Source organism: Lissotriton vulgaris, chromosome 3_1 (assembly GCF_964263255.1).
Source record: "Lissotriton vulgaris chromosome 3_1, aLisVul1.2, whole genome shotgun sequence".
NCBI lineage: Eukaryota > Metazoa > Chordata > Amphibia > Caudata > Salamandridae > Lissotriton > Lissotriton vulgaris.
Window position 1 is genome coordinate 1562718435 of NC_141689.1, and position 14721 is coordinate 1562733155.

Below are 14721 nucleotides of genomic sequence, written 5' to 3' on the forward strand. Positions count from 1 at the left end.
CATCACAAATTACTGTGGTGAGTTTGGGTACGCCAATCTAAATACTCAAAAACTGATATGTCATTCGAGAAACAAAGTTGTGACACATGAACTTACCAGCTGAGGTTGGTGGGTGGTGAAAAGACATAATTAAAAAAAAACGTATCTATGTGTCTTTTTTTCTCAGTTTTTCATACAAGAAACAAAGTCAATGTTTAAATTTAGAACACATCTCTAATAAAAAAAGGTGGAAACACAATAAATGTCAAGGATTTCAGAAGGACACATTACAAATTTGACAGCAATGAACTGGCTATCCAATGATAAAGTTCAATCACATTAGAAAACATTGTGGATTTCCAAAAAGAGAAATCTGGTTTTACACATACAAATTACATCTGAAACTATGCACAAACATAGAATAGAACTGTGAGAAAAAAGATCAAAGTGCCTAGGGGGACAACTAATCTCATAACTCTAGAATATAAGGCATCTGCAGCGATAAAGAGCATTTCAGAGGTCGAGCGACTCTGGAACAATCGTCAAAGTACTGAATGTGAAATAACTCACTATACCACACAGGATTACATGTAACCCTCCCTTCCTTTTAATGTAAAATTCCATCCCACTCAAACATGTGTAAACAAATATGTAACAAGTCATTTGAGTCACAGCTACCTCTTTTTACATTTTCTTTTACGTTTTTTTGAGTAATTGGTAAATGCTTCGGTTGCTTTCGTTTTCATACTCATACAATAGAACCACCATCTACAGGACATACGTCAGAGTTTGGCTTTCGATGTTTACACTTTTATTTTTTCTTCTGAATAACAGAGAACAAAACGTAAGTAAAAGTTAAATTTAGGACCTCTCCCTTCATTACTTGGTAAAAACTGAAACCTTCAGTCGTTTTTAAACAAGAAAGCATGCCGTCCTACAAAAACAATACTTTTATTTGGCCAACTTAGTTTTTGTTTGGTTTCTAACTTTCAGGACTGCGTAGCTGCCTTTCTCGGAGCACCCCAGTGCATTCAAAACAGAGACGTCTTTCACAGGTGAGAGGAATCAAATGACATGTAGTGTACTAAAGTGAAATGAAAGTATGGTGACGGTTTGGTCTGTTTCCTGCAATTAGCTCAGCCAGAGCAAACATTTATGAGAAACCGAGTCATGTTCAAACTGTCCTAATTATAAACTACTTTACATTATAGGTGACATGCGTCTCCTGGTAAAATAATATTGTACTCGTAAGGTAGTATGGCTGTGAGTTTGTCAGCCAATTAGTGCCAGGGTACTATATCATAACAACAAATGACAAACAAGGTGAAAAACAATTGTGATTTCCCGCTAGAATAAATACTTACCCCTATGCATCCTGGAATTTCCCCCCAAAAAACATACTGTGTAAAGAAGAGTGTAGTAATGAAGGCTACACATTGAGTAGGTTCAAGCAGGATTTATTCATAAGAAGGACAGCTTAAACAACCACAGCTGCAAAGAGGTGTCTTCATCATCCAAGCCCAGTAACAGATAACAGTCAAGAGAAAACATTCTAAAGTCCTAACACTCTACAGAGTGACATGGGGAGATTCCAAATAACATGAGGTAATGGAATACCACAAAGAGGAATCTCATTTTTCGGGCCACTATCATTGTCCTGCTCCATAAATGATTCCCTGCTTTGATGTACATGCAAAAAGATTCCATCAGAATATGTCATGATTTTTAGTACCAGCCCTCCTTCACTTGTTCCCCCTAGGCAGGAGGCAAAAAGTATCAGAACATCAGCTGTAGGATCCATGTGCTGAAAATTGAATAGTCTGTAAGTAACAAATAGAACCACCAACCAGAAGTGGCGGTTGACCGTGCTAAAAATAACCAGTTAATTCTTGCAGCTCACTTCCTAATCGGAGCCTTTTGGATCTTCGCTTTTTGTTATAGCTGGTCTCGTCCTGGTTGGAGGGTTTCATTTGCCTGAAGGTACTTTTAAATCCTGCAGACAACGATCCTGTTCAGATTTCCTATCGGTCAGTTTGCTTCTAGCTTGTATATGTCCAGATTCTGTATCTGTTTAGGATATATGGCTGACTCCAGCTGGGCTCCTGGTGGTCTTTAGAAGCGAGCACCTTGACAGCATTGGTTTGGTTTACATTGATTATTTTCAGCTGTGCTTCAAACCCAGATTGTTTGGGAGGATCAGGAGATGTTGCGGAAGTGGCTCCCCCAAAGCGTGAATCTTTTTGAGGCACACATTGACCGTGCTGATCCTACTTCAGTGAGCTAGGCTGCACATTATCTGAAGGACCTGAAACCTGAACAGTGGTGCATTGTCTGAAGCCTGGAACCAAAGGAGTTTTTGTGTGGCTGTCTTAGACCACCTTGGAATGTGATACAGATTTTACATCAATGGCAGCATCAACAACACTTGAAATAGTGCCACTGCTACAGTCCGGCAATGAAGCTTTTTTCTCTTGAGGTTTGCAAACCTTGCCATGAAGGGGTACAAGCTCTATAGTCGAGGGTAACTCCATTATGGGATCACTGAGTAAGTCGTTTGATTGTACAGGTGCAGGCCTTTTAACTTGATCATGTTCATCCTGTCTTTGATTCAGTATCATTCTTAAATCAATGGGAGGTCCAGCTGCTGGTGGACTGGTGACCTTCCCAGAGTCTGAATCTGCAAAGGTTCTCTTTTCATGATGCTCATTCTGCTTTTGTCCTGAATCCCTTTTCACGTCTGTTATTGGGTCTCCAGTTGGTATGATGGTGCGAGAGTTTGGTTTAGATTCCGGAGCTGGAAACGTTTCCTTCAATGGGTCTTGCTCCTGGTTGTGGTGGGATACAGGCTTCGCCTTAGGTGGCTGATCAGTAGCGGAGGCAGTGATGTCCGAGCCTGAAGAAGTAGACATTTTCTCCTGAACCTTCCCAGGGCTAGACACAATCCTCACATCTACAGGAGGATCATCCTCCCGCGAAGTTGCGATGTTCCGCACATGTGCAGAGCTGGGGTGTAAATCCATTTTAGGCTCATCTTCCTTAGGAGCTAAATCATATTTTGCATCACTGATAGACTTGCTCACTGGTTTATCAGGAAAGTCTTCTGTGAGTGGTGTTTTTGTCCCTTTACCTGGATGATCTGCTTGGAGACGTGGTTTAACCGGCCCTTTGGGCCTAGGCGTGTTCTTGAAGACAGGCAGGATGAGACCACTGCCGCTGGGCGAGGGCATCAACAAGGGGGACGAGGCTTCTACAGTAGCCCTACGCACCCTAACTTCTTCTGGCTGGGACGGCTCTTCCATGGAATCTTTGCTCATCCATAAGCCACACCCCACCAAAAATACAACTGTCGCAAAAAAGAGAGCAACGCCGGCGCTAAGTATTCCCAGCGCAACAGGTCCAAGATCACGGTAGCCAATGGCAATAAGAACCGCTGACCCAACAAATCCAGCACAGGAACCAAAAACCACACCAGCAAGGATGAGGTAGGGTTTTGCTGCCACCATGGGATTGCTGCTGTCGCCCTCGTCGAGTTTTTCGCCTGCTTCAGGTGCCATACCTCGCCCCTGCTGCCGTCTGCGACTGCCTCGCACAGAGTTCTGTCTGAAATGAGCTCGGGTTTGCAGTTCGGCCAAAAACACAGGTTTGCCAAGGGCCTCACCCTACACATACACATTCCGCTTGTCTGCCGTAAACCCTGTCTGTTCTACTGAATCTCACTAACACAATAGAAACAAGACAAACGACACCCATAAACGAAAGTAATGGCGTTGAAAGCTGTGCAGCTGATCGGAAGGCCTCGCGGTGTTTGACGTCACAGGTGAGTCACAGGCTGTACATGTTTGCGGTTTCCTCACACTGGAAGGGCACGCGCGTGTTGCTTGGTGGATATCATCAAACATTATACGTTAGAAAGTTCTAATTGTTTTATTTATGCTTAAACAAAATAGAAACAAATATGGCTCATTAGGTCAGCACAGATCGTTCGGTACTTGTATTGTGTTTTATTACTGTTAGCTTGGTGCTTTTCTGCAAAGAAAAAAGACAAGGCCGTTTCAACGCCGCCACAAGAAGGGGGTGCAAATCCTGAAGGCAGAAACACTCTGAATATACTATTTAATCGCTCGGTGACATATACTTCCCTTGGAACATTATAGACTTCGCCCTAGGCGCTATCTTTTCTATTGAGGAGATTGATTGAAACGCCGATGAAGGCCAGTGATGAAAGACCTGAAAATTTCCGGAAGGATATATTTTTAACCGTCAGGCTCCCTGATTGGAGAGCAGCATTTACCGGAGAATTGGGCCACAGGTGAAAAGGAAGTGCGCCAGAACATTTCAGCAGGTGTTTTTAGGTCAAAGACTCCCAAACAGAGCAGCTGGCAGATTGTGAAAGATTTACTGGGGACATTTCGATAGCTGACCCGGAAAGAAACTCCGAACATTGCTTTGCATTGTTTTTTTTTACCTCTCTTATGTTCTTGATGTCTATTCAAATGGTTTTATATGTTTTAGTCTCTACGTCTAGTCTTTGTCCCTCCTGTGGAATACAGCCTGTTTACAATATCTCTGAATGGCTCCTTTTATCCTTCTACAAGTGCCTGCTTTTCTGGATTTTTTTTCTTTTTCTAAAAGCAATCCATGAGAGTTGATGCGTTTCCCAGCACATTTTTTTCATAAAATTATAAATATTCAATTACCCACAACTTTGTCCTTCGAGCTACTCTTACTTACGCTGTTACTTTTACGCTGCTTCACCCTTCGAGCTTCCAACCTATGCACTTTAACTCCAGATTACACTCTCTTGCTCATTCGCTTCCACCCCTCCACATTGCACTGTCTCTGTTTGCATCCCTCCCCCCACCCTAGGTACTGCTTCCCCCAACCACGTACCCCATTGTTGCTCCTGACTGCCTTCTCTGTTGCTTCCCCTGCCCTTCGTATTGATTCCCCACATCGGCATTCTTTCACCTCCCCTCCCCCCACCCCCACCTGTCTTACTTCCACCCACCCACTTGCATTACTTTGGCTTTCTATTCACCGATCCAACTCGGATCAGTAAACAAAATTAAAAGAAATGTTCGCATCGTTTTGCAGGAGTGTGCTAAGTTAAATATGCTTTATTGAATACATTATGAAATATTACAGAGCAACATGATATACAGCTGCTCAAGCATTATGTAAATATAATATATAAGACAGTGAGACATTATACCTGATTTTTGTTTTACAATTAAGTATAAAATGTGAGAGGAAACATAATGCCTGGAGTGGAAAGAACAAAACAAATATAAAATTGTAGCATATTTTTTTTTTAAAGAGAGAAGAAAAGAAAAAAGAGTGGAGAAAAAGAAAATTAAGTACAATATTGAAATAATATAGTTAGCAATCATCTATTAATACCAGAAAAACTAAACAAAATAGTGGCTACGTCGTGGGGGGTCCAAAGCGTTGCACACAGGTCTAGAAATTTCAAGCGTGTGCGCAGTAGGTGAGCATCACCTACAAGACAATGCAGCAGGCCTCATAGTTTTTTTAACCTATTAATTAGCCATCCTGCCCAGAATCAGGGATGCTGTGTTGCATGGCTAAAAAACTGGCAAAGGCAATAGATCCAATAGATCCCAAAGGAAAGACCTATTGGCTTTGCCAATGCTTGTTTAGTCTTGTTGACATACAGTTTACTTCTGACGCCAGCTGTCTTGTTCCCAGTAAAGGCTGCGTGACTCAGAGCCAAACCATTAAAGCTTCTTGTCTGTGAGCAGTCACAGTTATTTCCCACCAGTGGCAACGTGCCATAGAACCATTGCATGCCAAAGGGGATAAGCACCACTTGTGGCCTGTCCGCAAGGTCAGAAGAGCCATATCCTCCTACCATTTTTCCTTACACGAACAGTGTCTGACAGGCTGAACAAAGGTCAGTCTGACAGACACTCTTCTTGTTTTGGTCAGGTAGCTAGGAGCTAGGAATGCGCTAAATGCGCAGGGGCCTGTCTGCCTGCGCTGATCTGTGCTAGGCTGAGAATTTCACAGCCCTGTGGGCATGGCTTTCTCGAGGCAAAAGTGCCTTGAGGCCCTCCTTCTCGTAATGCAGGGGAGCATCTCTGATTGCCTCAGACCTGGGCGCTTCAGTTTTAAGCCCTAAAGTGCCATGGGGTGAGTGTCAATTAGTGACATCTTGTCACAGAGTGGGGTCGGGTCAGCAACTCCAACTAATCCCATCCCACTCTGTGATGAGTGATGAGCTGTTGCCTTCTCGCATTAGCTGACCTAAGGCCAGCCTTTTAGAGGAGACAGCAGTCCCAGCCCTCCTGGGATATCCGAGTCTTCCCTCCTTGGCTGCAGAGCAGGTGAGTTTTATCTTTTTGAATGTTTAGTGAGTGCATGTGTGAATAAATGAATTTGTAAGTGAGTGTGTGTGTGTGTGTGTGTGCACGTGTGTGGTTGCATGGGTGTACGTGAGTGAGTATGTGTGCGAGTGTATGAACATATGGGTGTGAATGTGTATGTGTGTGTTTGTGGCTCACCCGTCCCCTTCCCTAATAAAATTACCAGCCACCACTGATAAGCACATACCCCTCTGTAGCATTTCCCTCTCTAAAAAGAGAAAGGTGCAAATTGAGGCAAGATGTAACTTGGGGTAAAAAGTGGGAGAGCACCTGAGAGCTCTCTGACAGAAGAACTAGAACTGATGGAAATACAAAAGACAGCTAGCCTGACATCCTCACCCACAGGAACTAGAATACTAGGAGGACATGGGTTTTGGAAGGCGTACTTAAGAAGATATACAAAAACAGTAAAACATAAAAAATACCTCTTAGTAACAGATGTCGACATAAGGTGTGATACTGTGCAAGAAATGATGTTTAAGAGAGAAAACTAGAAGTCTCTATCTCCTTCCCAGCCAGAGATATGACCTGGCATGCTAATGTAGCGCCTACATGCTAATCTCTATAAAGAATATTCATGGTGGAGTTTTGTAAAGATATTTTTCAGAGAAGTAAAGATTCATCTCACTAACCTTTTCTATATGTTTCTGTTTGGACAGCAGAGATTTGGTTTTGGGTGCTGGTACTTTTATTTTTAAGCGGTTTCACCAGCCACGGCTCCAGAGAACTGCCTGTAAACCAGCTTCCCAACTCAGCGAAGTGCATACTCTGGCTTGGAGAACCAAAACATTAAAGTTAGGCTTGCCCCATGCTCTGTAACAGAGCACAGGCAAATGGAGTATGATTACTGGCTGGTAGTTGGTGAATTGCAGTTGGTTGTGGTGCCAGGGTCCAAAATCTTGCAAACTGCTGGTTGCTTTTGAGATATTCTGGTACACAGGTGCCGACAGGCCTACGGGCCTGGACGCTGGCCACGGACAATAAGAAATACACAGCTGAAAACCATAAACCTTCTTTGGTAGTGACTTGGTGTTCAAAGGCAGATATGTCTTGAGCTGAGCAAGCTGGTAAGATGCAGTCAATGGGTCCACACTCAGGGAGACCTTCTCTGTCTATCTCAGCTCCCCTGGCCAAGGGGAGAAGCTGAGGTAATCCTCAAGGCCTCTCGCTGCAACTGGACAATCTACAGTCTTTCCTGATGTGCTGCTGGGGTTAAGGATGCAGAAAGTGCCAACTGGTACAACTGAAAACTTAAGCAGTTGGCTGGTGGGACCTCATGTCCAAGAGCTGGCATAATCTCCAAATGTCTCATGCATTCTTCTTCCTTTCATTTGGGCTCTGGACTGCCTAAAAAGTGACCACTTTTTCTTTAAGTTGTCCTCCAGGGTCCTCTCAATCAGCTGTCCTCCTCTCGCAACACGTTTTTTAGTTGCACTACCTACTTGGTCTTTCACCCAAGCCTATTCACATTTTAGAGAGAAGGCAGTTACAGCAGAACGTTTTGTATTGTTTGTAGTCTCTTCAAGAGGCATTCAGTAATTCCTACGAAGAGTGTGTTCCCGTAGTCCAGTCTGCTGGTGATGAGGGGCTGCGTTACAGTCCTTCTGGTGTTGACTGGGAGCCATCTGAAGATCTAAATCTTCTCTCATGAGCTTGTGTTCAGCTATGCCTCAGATGTAGAGGAATCCTGGTAAACACAACTAGTCAAAATGGCCAGTCCAATCAGGAATGGAATTCTGGTAGCCCCCTCCAATCCCAGGGCCTATTGACACTGCACAATCAGTGCATGCAGGGGCCATGAATAACAGAATCCTCTCCGAGCTGGTTTTAAATACCCCTGGTGGCACGTTTATTTGCCACTTAGATGTAAATTGGGCAGGAAGAGGGGAGCAAGCTGGGAATTCTCAGAAAGACACAGTGCAGCAATTAAAGATAAATACTGATCTAACATGCCCCCACAGGAACAATATTAGGAGGACAGAGGTGGTGGAGCATGAATGTCTCCGAAACTATACGCCGGCAAGTTGACGAGGGGGAGACCATGGCACTCATCTTACTCGACCTTAATGCCGCATTCGACACGGTCTCCCACACCATCCTCCTTAACACCTTGCAAACCTGTGGCTTAACTGGATCTGCCCTGGCATGGCTAAAAAGTTTCCTTACCGACAGAACCTTTCAAGTCTTCTCCTCCACATCCTCCTCAAAACCTCATAAATCACTATTTGGGGTTCCCCAAGGTTCGACTCTTAGCCCCATCTTATTTAACTTGTACATCAGTCCCCTTGCTACCTTAGCCGAAAAATCTGGGTTGACGATCTACTCATATGCTGACGACACCCAGATCATTTATTCACTTACCGCTAACGCACATTCCAACCAGTCTTCCCTCTGCTCTGGTCTTAACAACATTGCCAAATGGATGTATGATAACAAACTAAAACTCAATGGAGGAAAGACCGAACTGCTTCTGTTTGGTAAACACACTACCCTGTGGGGCCCCCAACATTGGCCACCTCAGATGGGACCCACACCCACCCCCTCAAAAACCCCGCGCAATCTGGGCATCATTTTTGATGAACATATGTCCATGAAACAACAAGCGGTCAGAGTGGCAGCCACTTGTTTCACCATCCTCAAGTGGCTCAAGAAAATCAGGTGGATGCTCCCCCGGAACACACTAAAAACCATAGTCCAAGCTCTAATTACATCTAGATTGGACTACGGCAACATCTTATATCTGGGGGCCTGCAAAGAAGTCACCAGGAAACTTCAAACAGTGCAAAACGAAGCTGTTAGGCTGCTATGCATGCTACCTAAAAAATCCCCAACTTCATCTGGCCTTCGGAGTCTTCACTGGCTTCGTATCGAAAACTGCACAACATTTAAAGCTCTGCGTTTCATGCACAGAATTAAGGCAGGCAAAGCCCCCTCATATCTGAGCACCCTTGTACATCAATATTGCCCCCCAAGAATCTTACGCTCCTCCAGCCAACATAAGTTTCAGATACCCAGGATCAACTGAGTTAGACAGGGAGGACGTTCGTTTTCTTACCTGGCCCCCTCTCTCTGGAATTCTCTCCCAATTCAGCTTCACATGGAAGAATGCTACCTCCAATTCCGTAAGAACTTAAAAACATGGTTGTTTAACCAATAATTTTCCCATTAGCCCTCTGTCACCTTCTGTATTTTCGCTCATTTTGTCCTTAGCGCCGGGAAACCTCAGGGTAGCTGCGCGCTCTACAAAAATAAATATAATAATAATAATATTAATAATAATAATAATAATAATAATAATAATAATGTGAAGGCTCCCACACCTGAGATGCACGCTGGCCAGCCTCAAACAAAGGGGCATATTTACAAGTCCCTATTGCCACCACAATGTCACTTTTCTCGACCTGCAATATGTGAGGTCATAAGCAGCACATTGCAGGGGTATAAGTTATAATTAGCTCAGGTAATTATAACTTCTGAATTTCTATGGTTTTGTGCATGTAAAATCTGAGCATTACTATAAAGTCGCAGTAACCTTTGTTTTTTTCAGTGAATTTTAACAGTTTTTTAATGATATTTCCTAGCAATAATGTTACTATAACCTTTGGTTTTTTAGTGAATATATATGTATTTTATGACAAAGGTACAGCCATTGATCATTAGAAAAAAATATTACTGTTCATACAGGATTAAAGAAAAAATCTGCTGTGATATAACCAGGGCAAGTGGAATTCTGTGATTATGTGCCCAGAGTGTTTTCGTATAGTTATGGATCTGCTGAATTTGCCACATAATCCATCATCTGATGCATAATCTCCAGTTTTTAATTAAAAAAATTGTTTCTAGCTCAAACTGTTCAAAAGTTACTAAAATAGCAACAACATGTGTTCCTGTGCAGTGGAAGGCCATTTGCAAAATTTGACTGGTCACCTTTCTGTTGCTTATTGCTATGTTTGCGTGTTAAACTGGTACTAATGAGGTGCAATTTATGCCCAACAGTGTTAACCAGTATAACAAGCATTTACAATGCAATGGTTTTGCCTTTGTTAAAGTTAGAGCTATTGGCATTGCTCTTGACATTTTTTTTATTTATGTTTTTTTTTAACATAAATAAATGGCATTGTCATTAACAATAGCAGGGCAGGGCACAGGGAAGAGGGTCGAGGAGAGACGAAGGAGAGCTGCGGGCTCAGGGAAGGGGGGCGAGGAGAGACAAAGGAGAGCTGCGGGCTCTTGTTGTAATGCTTGCATGGATGAGTTGGTGGATGCATGCATGGGTGCATGCATGGATGGGCGTATGGATGGGTGTATGGATAGATGGGTGGATGGGTGGATGGATAGATGCATATATACAGCCAATCACTCAACAATTTATGCAATCCACCAACCCATCCAACCAAAAACCCATCTATGCATCCACCCATACATCCATGCATCATGCATACATCCATCCACCATGCATCCATCCACCCACTGTGTCCCACTCCGACCCCTCTAAATATAATTCATTTTTTCTGTATATAGAGATGACTGTATTCACTGGTATATGCAGTAGACCTTTCTACTCTAACATTCCTATGTGACTCTTGCAGTACATCAGGTGCTCGCAACTACACTTGACAAGTGCTTGAGTCAATTACCAAAGTGGATTAGAACACGCTTTCACTGCGTGGCGCTGCTTCCGTGTTTATGTTTTGCTCTCGGTCCAATTAGGTAGGACTAAACACGGGCATTGGAGAGAAAAGGGCCGCGGGAGACGTTCCTACTCATGGCAAATCATAGTATTAATCCCTGGCTCCACAAGTCAACAATTAATTCAGAATAATAACTGTTTGTCTAAAGCTGCACAAATGAAACGACCTGTTTTCCACACAAGAAAGTTCTCGTGCTTAAGGGTGAATTTCTTAACTGTACAGTTAATTAACTGCAAGATTATATTGAGCTGTTCTTTGTAAATACAAAACGTTGATAGAGACAAGGGCAAGGAGCAAATTATCTTTGCTTACTTCTTCCTTGTTGCAGCCCATAATATCAGTTGTGCCTCGACTTCGAAATTGGAAACCTATGATTTAATTGTATTAGCCTCTGGCAAACTCGACCATCTTGTGTTTTTTCTTGACTCCAAAGCAGGGAGCATCAGTGAATTGCTCCTCCTGAGAGTTGTTCTACATACACTTACAGCCTGTGGTGGCCCCCCCTCTGTTGAGCTAGGGTGTGAGGTGGTTTAGGGGTGCAGCTTTTGAACAATAAAGTTCCTTGGAATGTATTCTCCCATAATGTTGGTAGGTGTGCTGTTTTCCACGAGGAATAGGAGCCCCAACCTAAGAATTGAAGGGAGCCACAAGAACTTCAGGAATGACATGAAAACTGAACTTTTCAGACTTGCCTTCAACTTAGATCATGGCTTGCATCATTACTTCCGCCCCTTAATAATGCCATGCCGCACTACTTGACCTATTCGTGTACGCTACCAATAGCACTTCTGTTAGAGGAAGTAGCGGAGTGGTGGGAGGGGGATCGGTTGCACGTGTAGTCGACCCCCTACGGCCGCGCTTCCCCCAAGTTTAAAACGGGCACAACCTATTTGTTGTTCCAATTGTGAAGCGCTCTGACGCCTTCGGGTAAAGTCAGCGCTACATAAAATTGCATAAATAAATAATCTATAAATAAAGGCACGTATTTGCCTGAGCATCTTTCTGACTGCACCAAAAATCGACAGGAAGGGGCGGAAGAGAGCGGCTAAAAATAAATCATGCACGGCGTAGTAAAGCCGGACCTATACATGGTGTAAATGTACTTGCCCTATTCATTGTTTAAGCGTACATTTTCTTCTGTATAGGGCCATCGGAGTTGCCAATGGAGCTGCTGTGAGGCCACTCTTTACCCCACACCACCTGTCTTAAATCAACAGTAAACATGTAACTGGACCAGGTAAATACCAGGACTCAAATAGTTATTTATTCTTGCAGGACAGGTAACAATTTCTGAACTGTTCTGCTATGGATTTACCCACCCTTTTGGCACGCGACCCAGTCTGTTTGGCTTCCAGGGTGTACCTGCCCTGGCATCGCTTATTTCCCAAACACGAAAAAGAAACTTGTTCTTCGACCGGTGCTGCAAGATCTGTCTCATTTTAGTTTTCAGGGTAAATATTTTGAATTGAGGCAACCCAAAACAAAACAAGCAAAAAACGACACTAAAGGAGAGACACACATTCGGCCCGTGTTTGACGCATGCAGGTGCCAAAGGCTGACAGCTCACTCTCTCTCACACACATTCTAGGAACCACTGATTGACAGGTTCCTCCGCCTGTGGATGTATAGAGGGAGGCGGAGCCAGGGCGGGGCATACCGAGGATAGGTAAATAGAGTGTGGACCAAGTTGGGTCCTGTCCTGTGAAATGGAAAGTGGGTGTGCTGTGCTGTGTAGTCGCAGGTGGAGATGTTTCCTCGTGTTTGGAGGGGGGTTGTAAATGGTTTGGTCGACGCCCCCTGTGCACAGGTGTGCTGGTCAGCAAAAGGCAGCGGCTGGCGTGTTTCCTCTGCGAAAAGCATCTTTCTGACTGCACCTAAAATTGACAGGAAGGGGCGGAAGAGAGCGGCTAAAAAAAGTGTTTGGGGTGGTTTTGGTGGAAACAAGACTGGCACGTGGGCCTGTGCCTTTAAGGTACTAAGGAGAGGAAGGCTCTAATCCCGCCATTGACCTGCAGCCAGGACACCACCTTCCCTGATTCAGGTGAGGCCCCACGGGGCCCACAGCGTCACCGGCCTCGCATTGGAGGGGAGGGACGGGCACCGGCAATGTGCCCGGACGCCCCCCCCTCCTTCGGGAACCACTCACCGGCTGTCTCGTGACTCCTCCGGCACATCCATGCATACAAATAAGCACAATGACACACCCATTCTTGCACATTGACACACACATGCATACACAAACACATATACACATACAGATATATACGTATACATACACACACCATGCACGCACACACATCTCCTGTACTGTCTATGGAGAAGTCTCGGTGTCAGCTGTCCCCTAGAGGTGCTCTCATGAGACAGCCAGACTCAGAGACATGTGGGGGTGTGTGCGAGACTAACCTCCCCCCCCCTTAATTGGGCCATGTTTCCGCTGCCTTACCCTGCGGGCCTCTAATGAGCACACACGGGCCGCGTGGGCATCACACCCCCCAAACCCACTCTGCGGGCACCTTCCTGAGCGGTACGTCTCGAGGGTGGGCGGGAAATACAACGTTTGACTTTCACTTGGTTAAAAAACACACACTTCCTTCACCAGAAACGTAAACTCATTGCACAAGGTTTCATACACTGCCACTGGTGCAGCAACGTCACACCAATAATTTACACAGACTAACAAGTGAACGTGTGATGTGGTCATCGAGGAAGTGCTGGGAGTGGGGGGGGGGGGGGGGGGGGGCTGTGCTGGACGATCAGGGGGGCTCCCACATCCAGCCAGCGACCAGCCTCGTCCTTCTGAAAACACAATATTTACAGGTTTTTAAAGTTGGAATCCGATATATCTGTACTTGCTGGCATTCCATCCTTTCATACAAATAGACACATTACTGCTAAATATAGTGATGTCATCTTTCTTTAAATAACCTCTCAACTGTTTCCTCCAAGATGCCGGAATCTCCAGCCAGGAGCGGAGCAGCGCCTAAAACTGGAAGGGTTCGTGGCGCTAGCAGCAGCGCGTCTCTTCATCCAATGAGCGCGTTCCTCCAATGTACGGTAAAGAGGACTCTAAACTGGTTCTCTCAGACTTGAGGATTGTTTGGAAAGAATGCAACAGAACTATGAAACTCTAAGTTTTTACCCAGGCCACGTTGCAACTAATGTACATATTTAAACCCGACCCGCACATGCTCTGCTAGGAGAGAGTGCTACCACAGACGTCAAGCAGTTTCGAGCCGCCTTGAAGACGCTCAGGGGCAGGAATACATTACCAGCCCCTCGCAGCAGGGCCCGGGGTAATTGGCAGTTATGTTTTACCTCTGCAGACTAGTAATGGTTAAAAATGCTGTTCACACAATTTAGAAAGTAAAAAAGTGTCTTCGTTCAGCCACTCTGACGAATTGTTTATCCGCACCGCCTAGCCGGCGGCCGAGAAGAGGGAGAGTCTGTTGCGTGCATGGAAGAGGAGCGGGAAAGGGGGCGGGGAAGGCGACCACGCCCACGCGAGCAGGAAGGCGGGTGCCGGCTCAATGCCGGACCAGATTCGGGGGCGTTGACGAGAAGAGGCTTTCGGCTGACGTAGCCAAAAGCGAAAAATTCTCGGGAACGCCCCCGAATCTGGTCCGAGATTGACAGACAGAGCCCTCTCCCAATGGCTAGCCTCCATT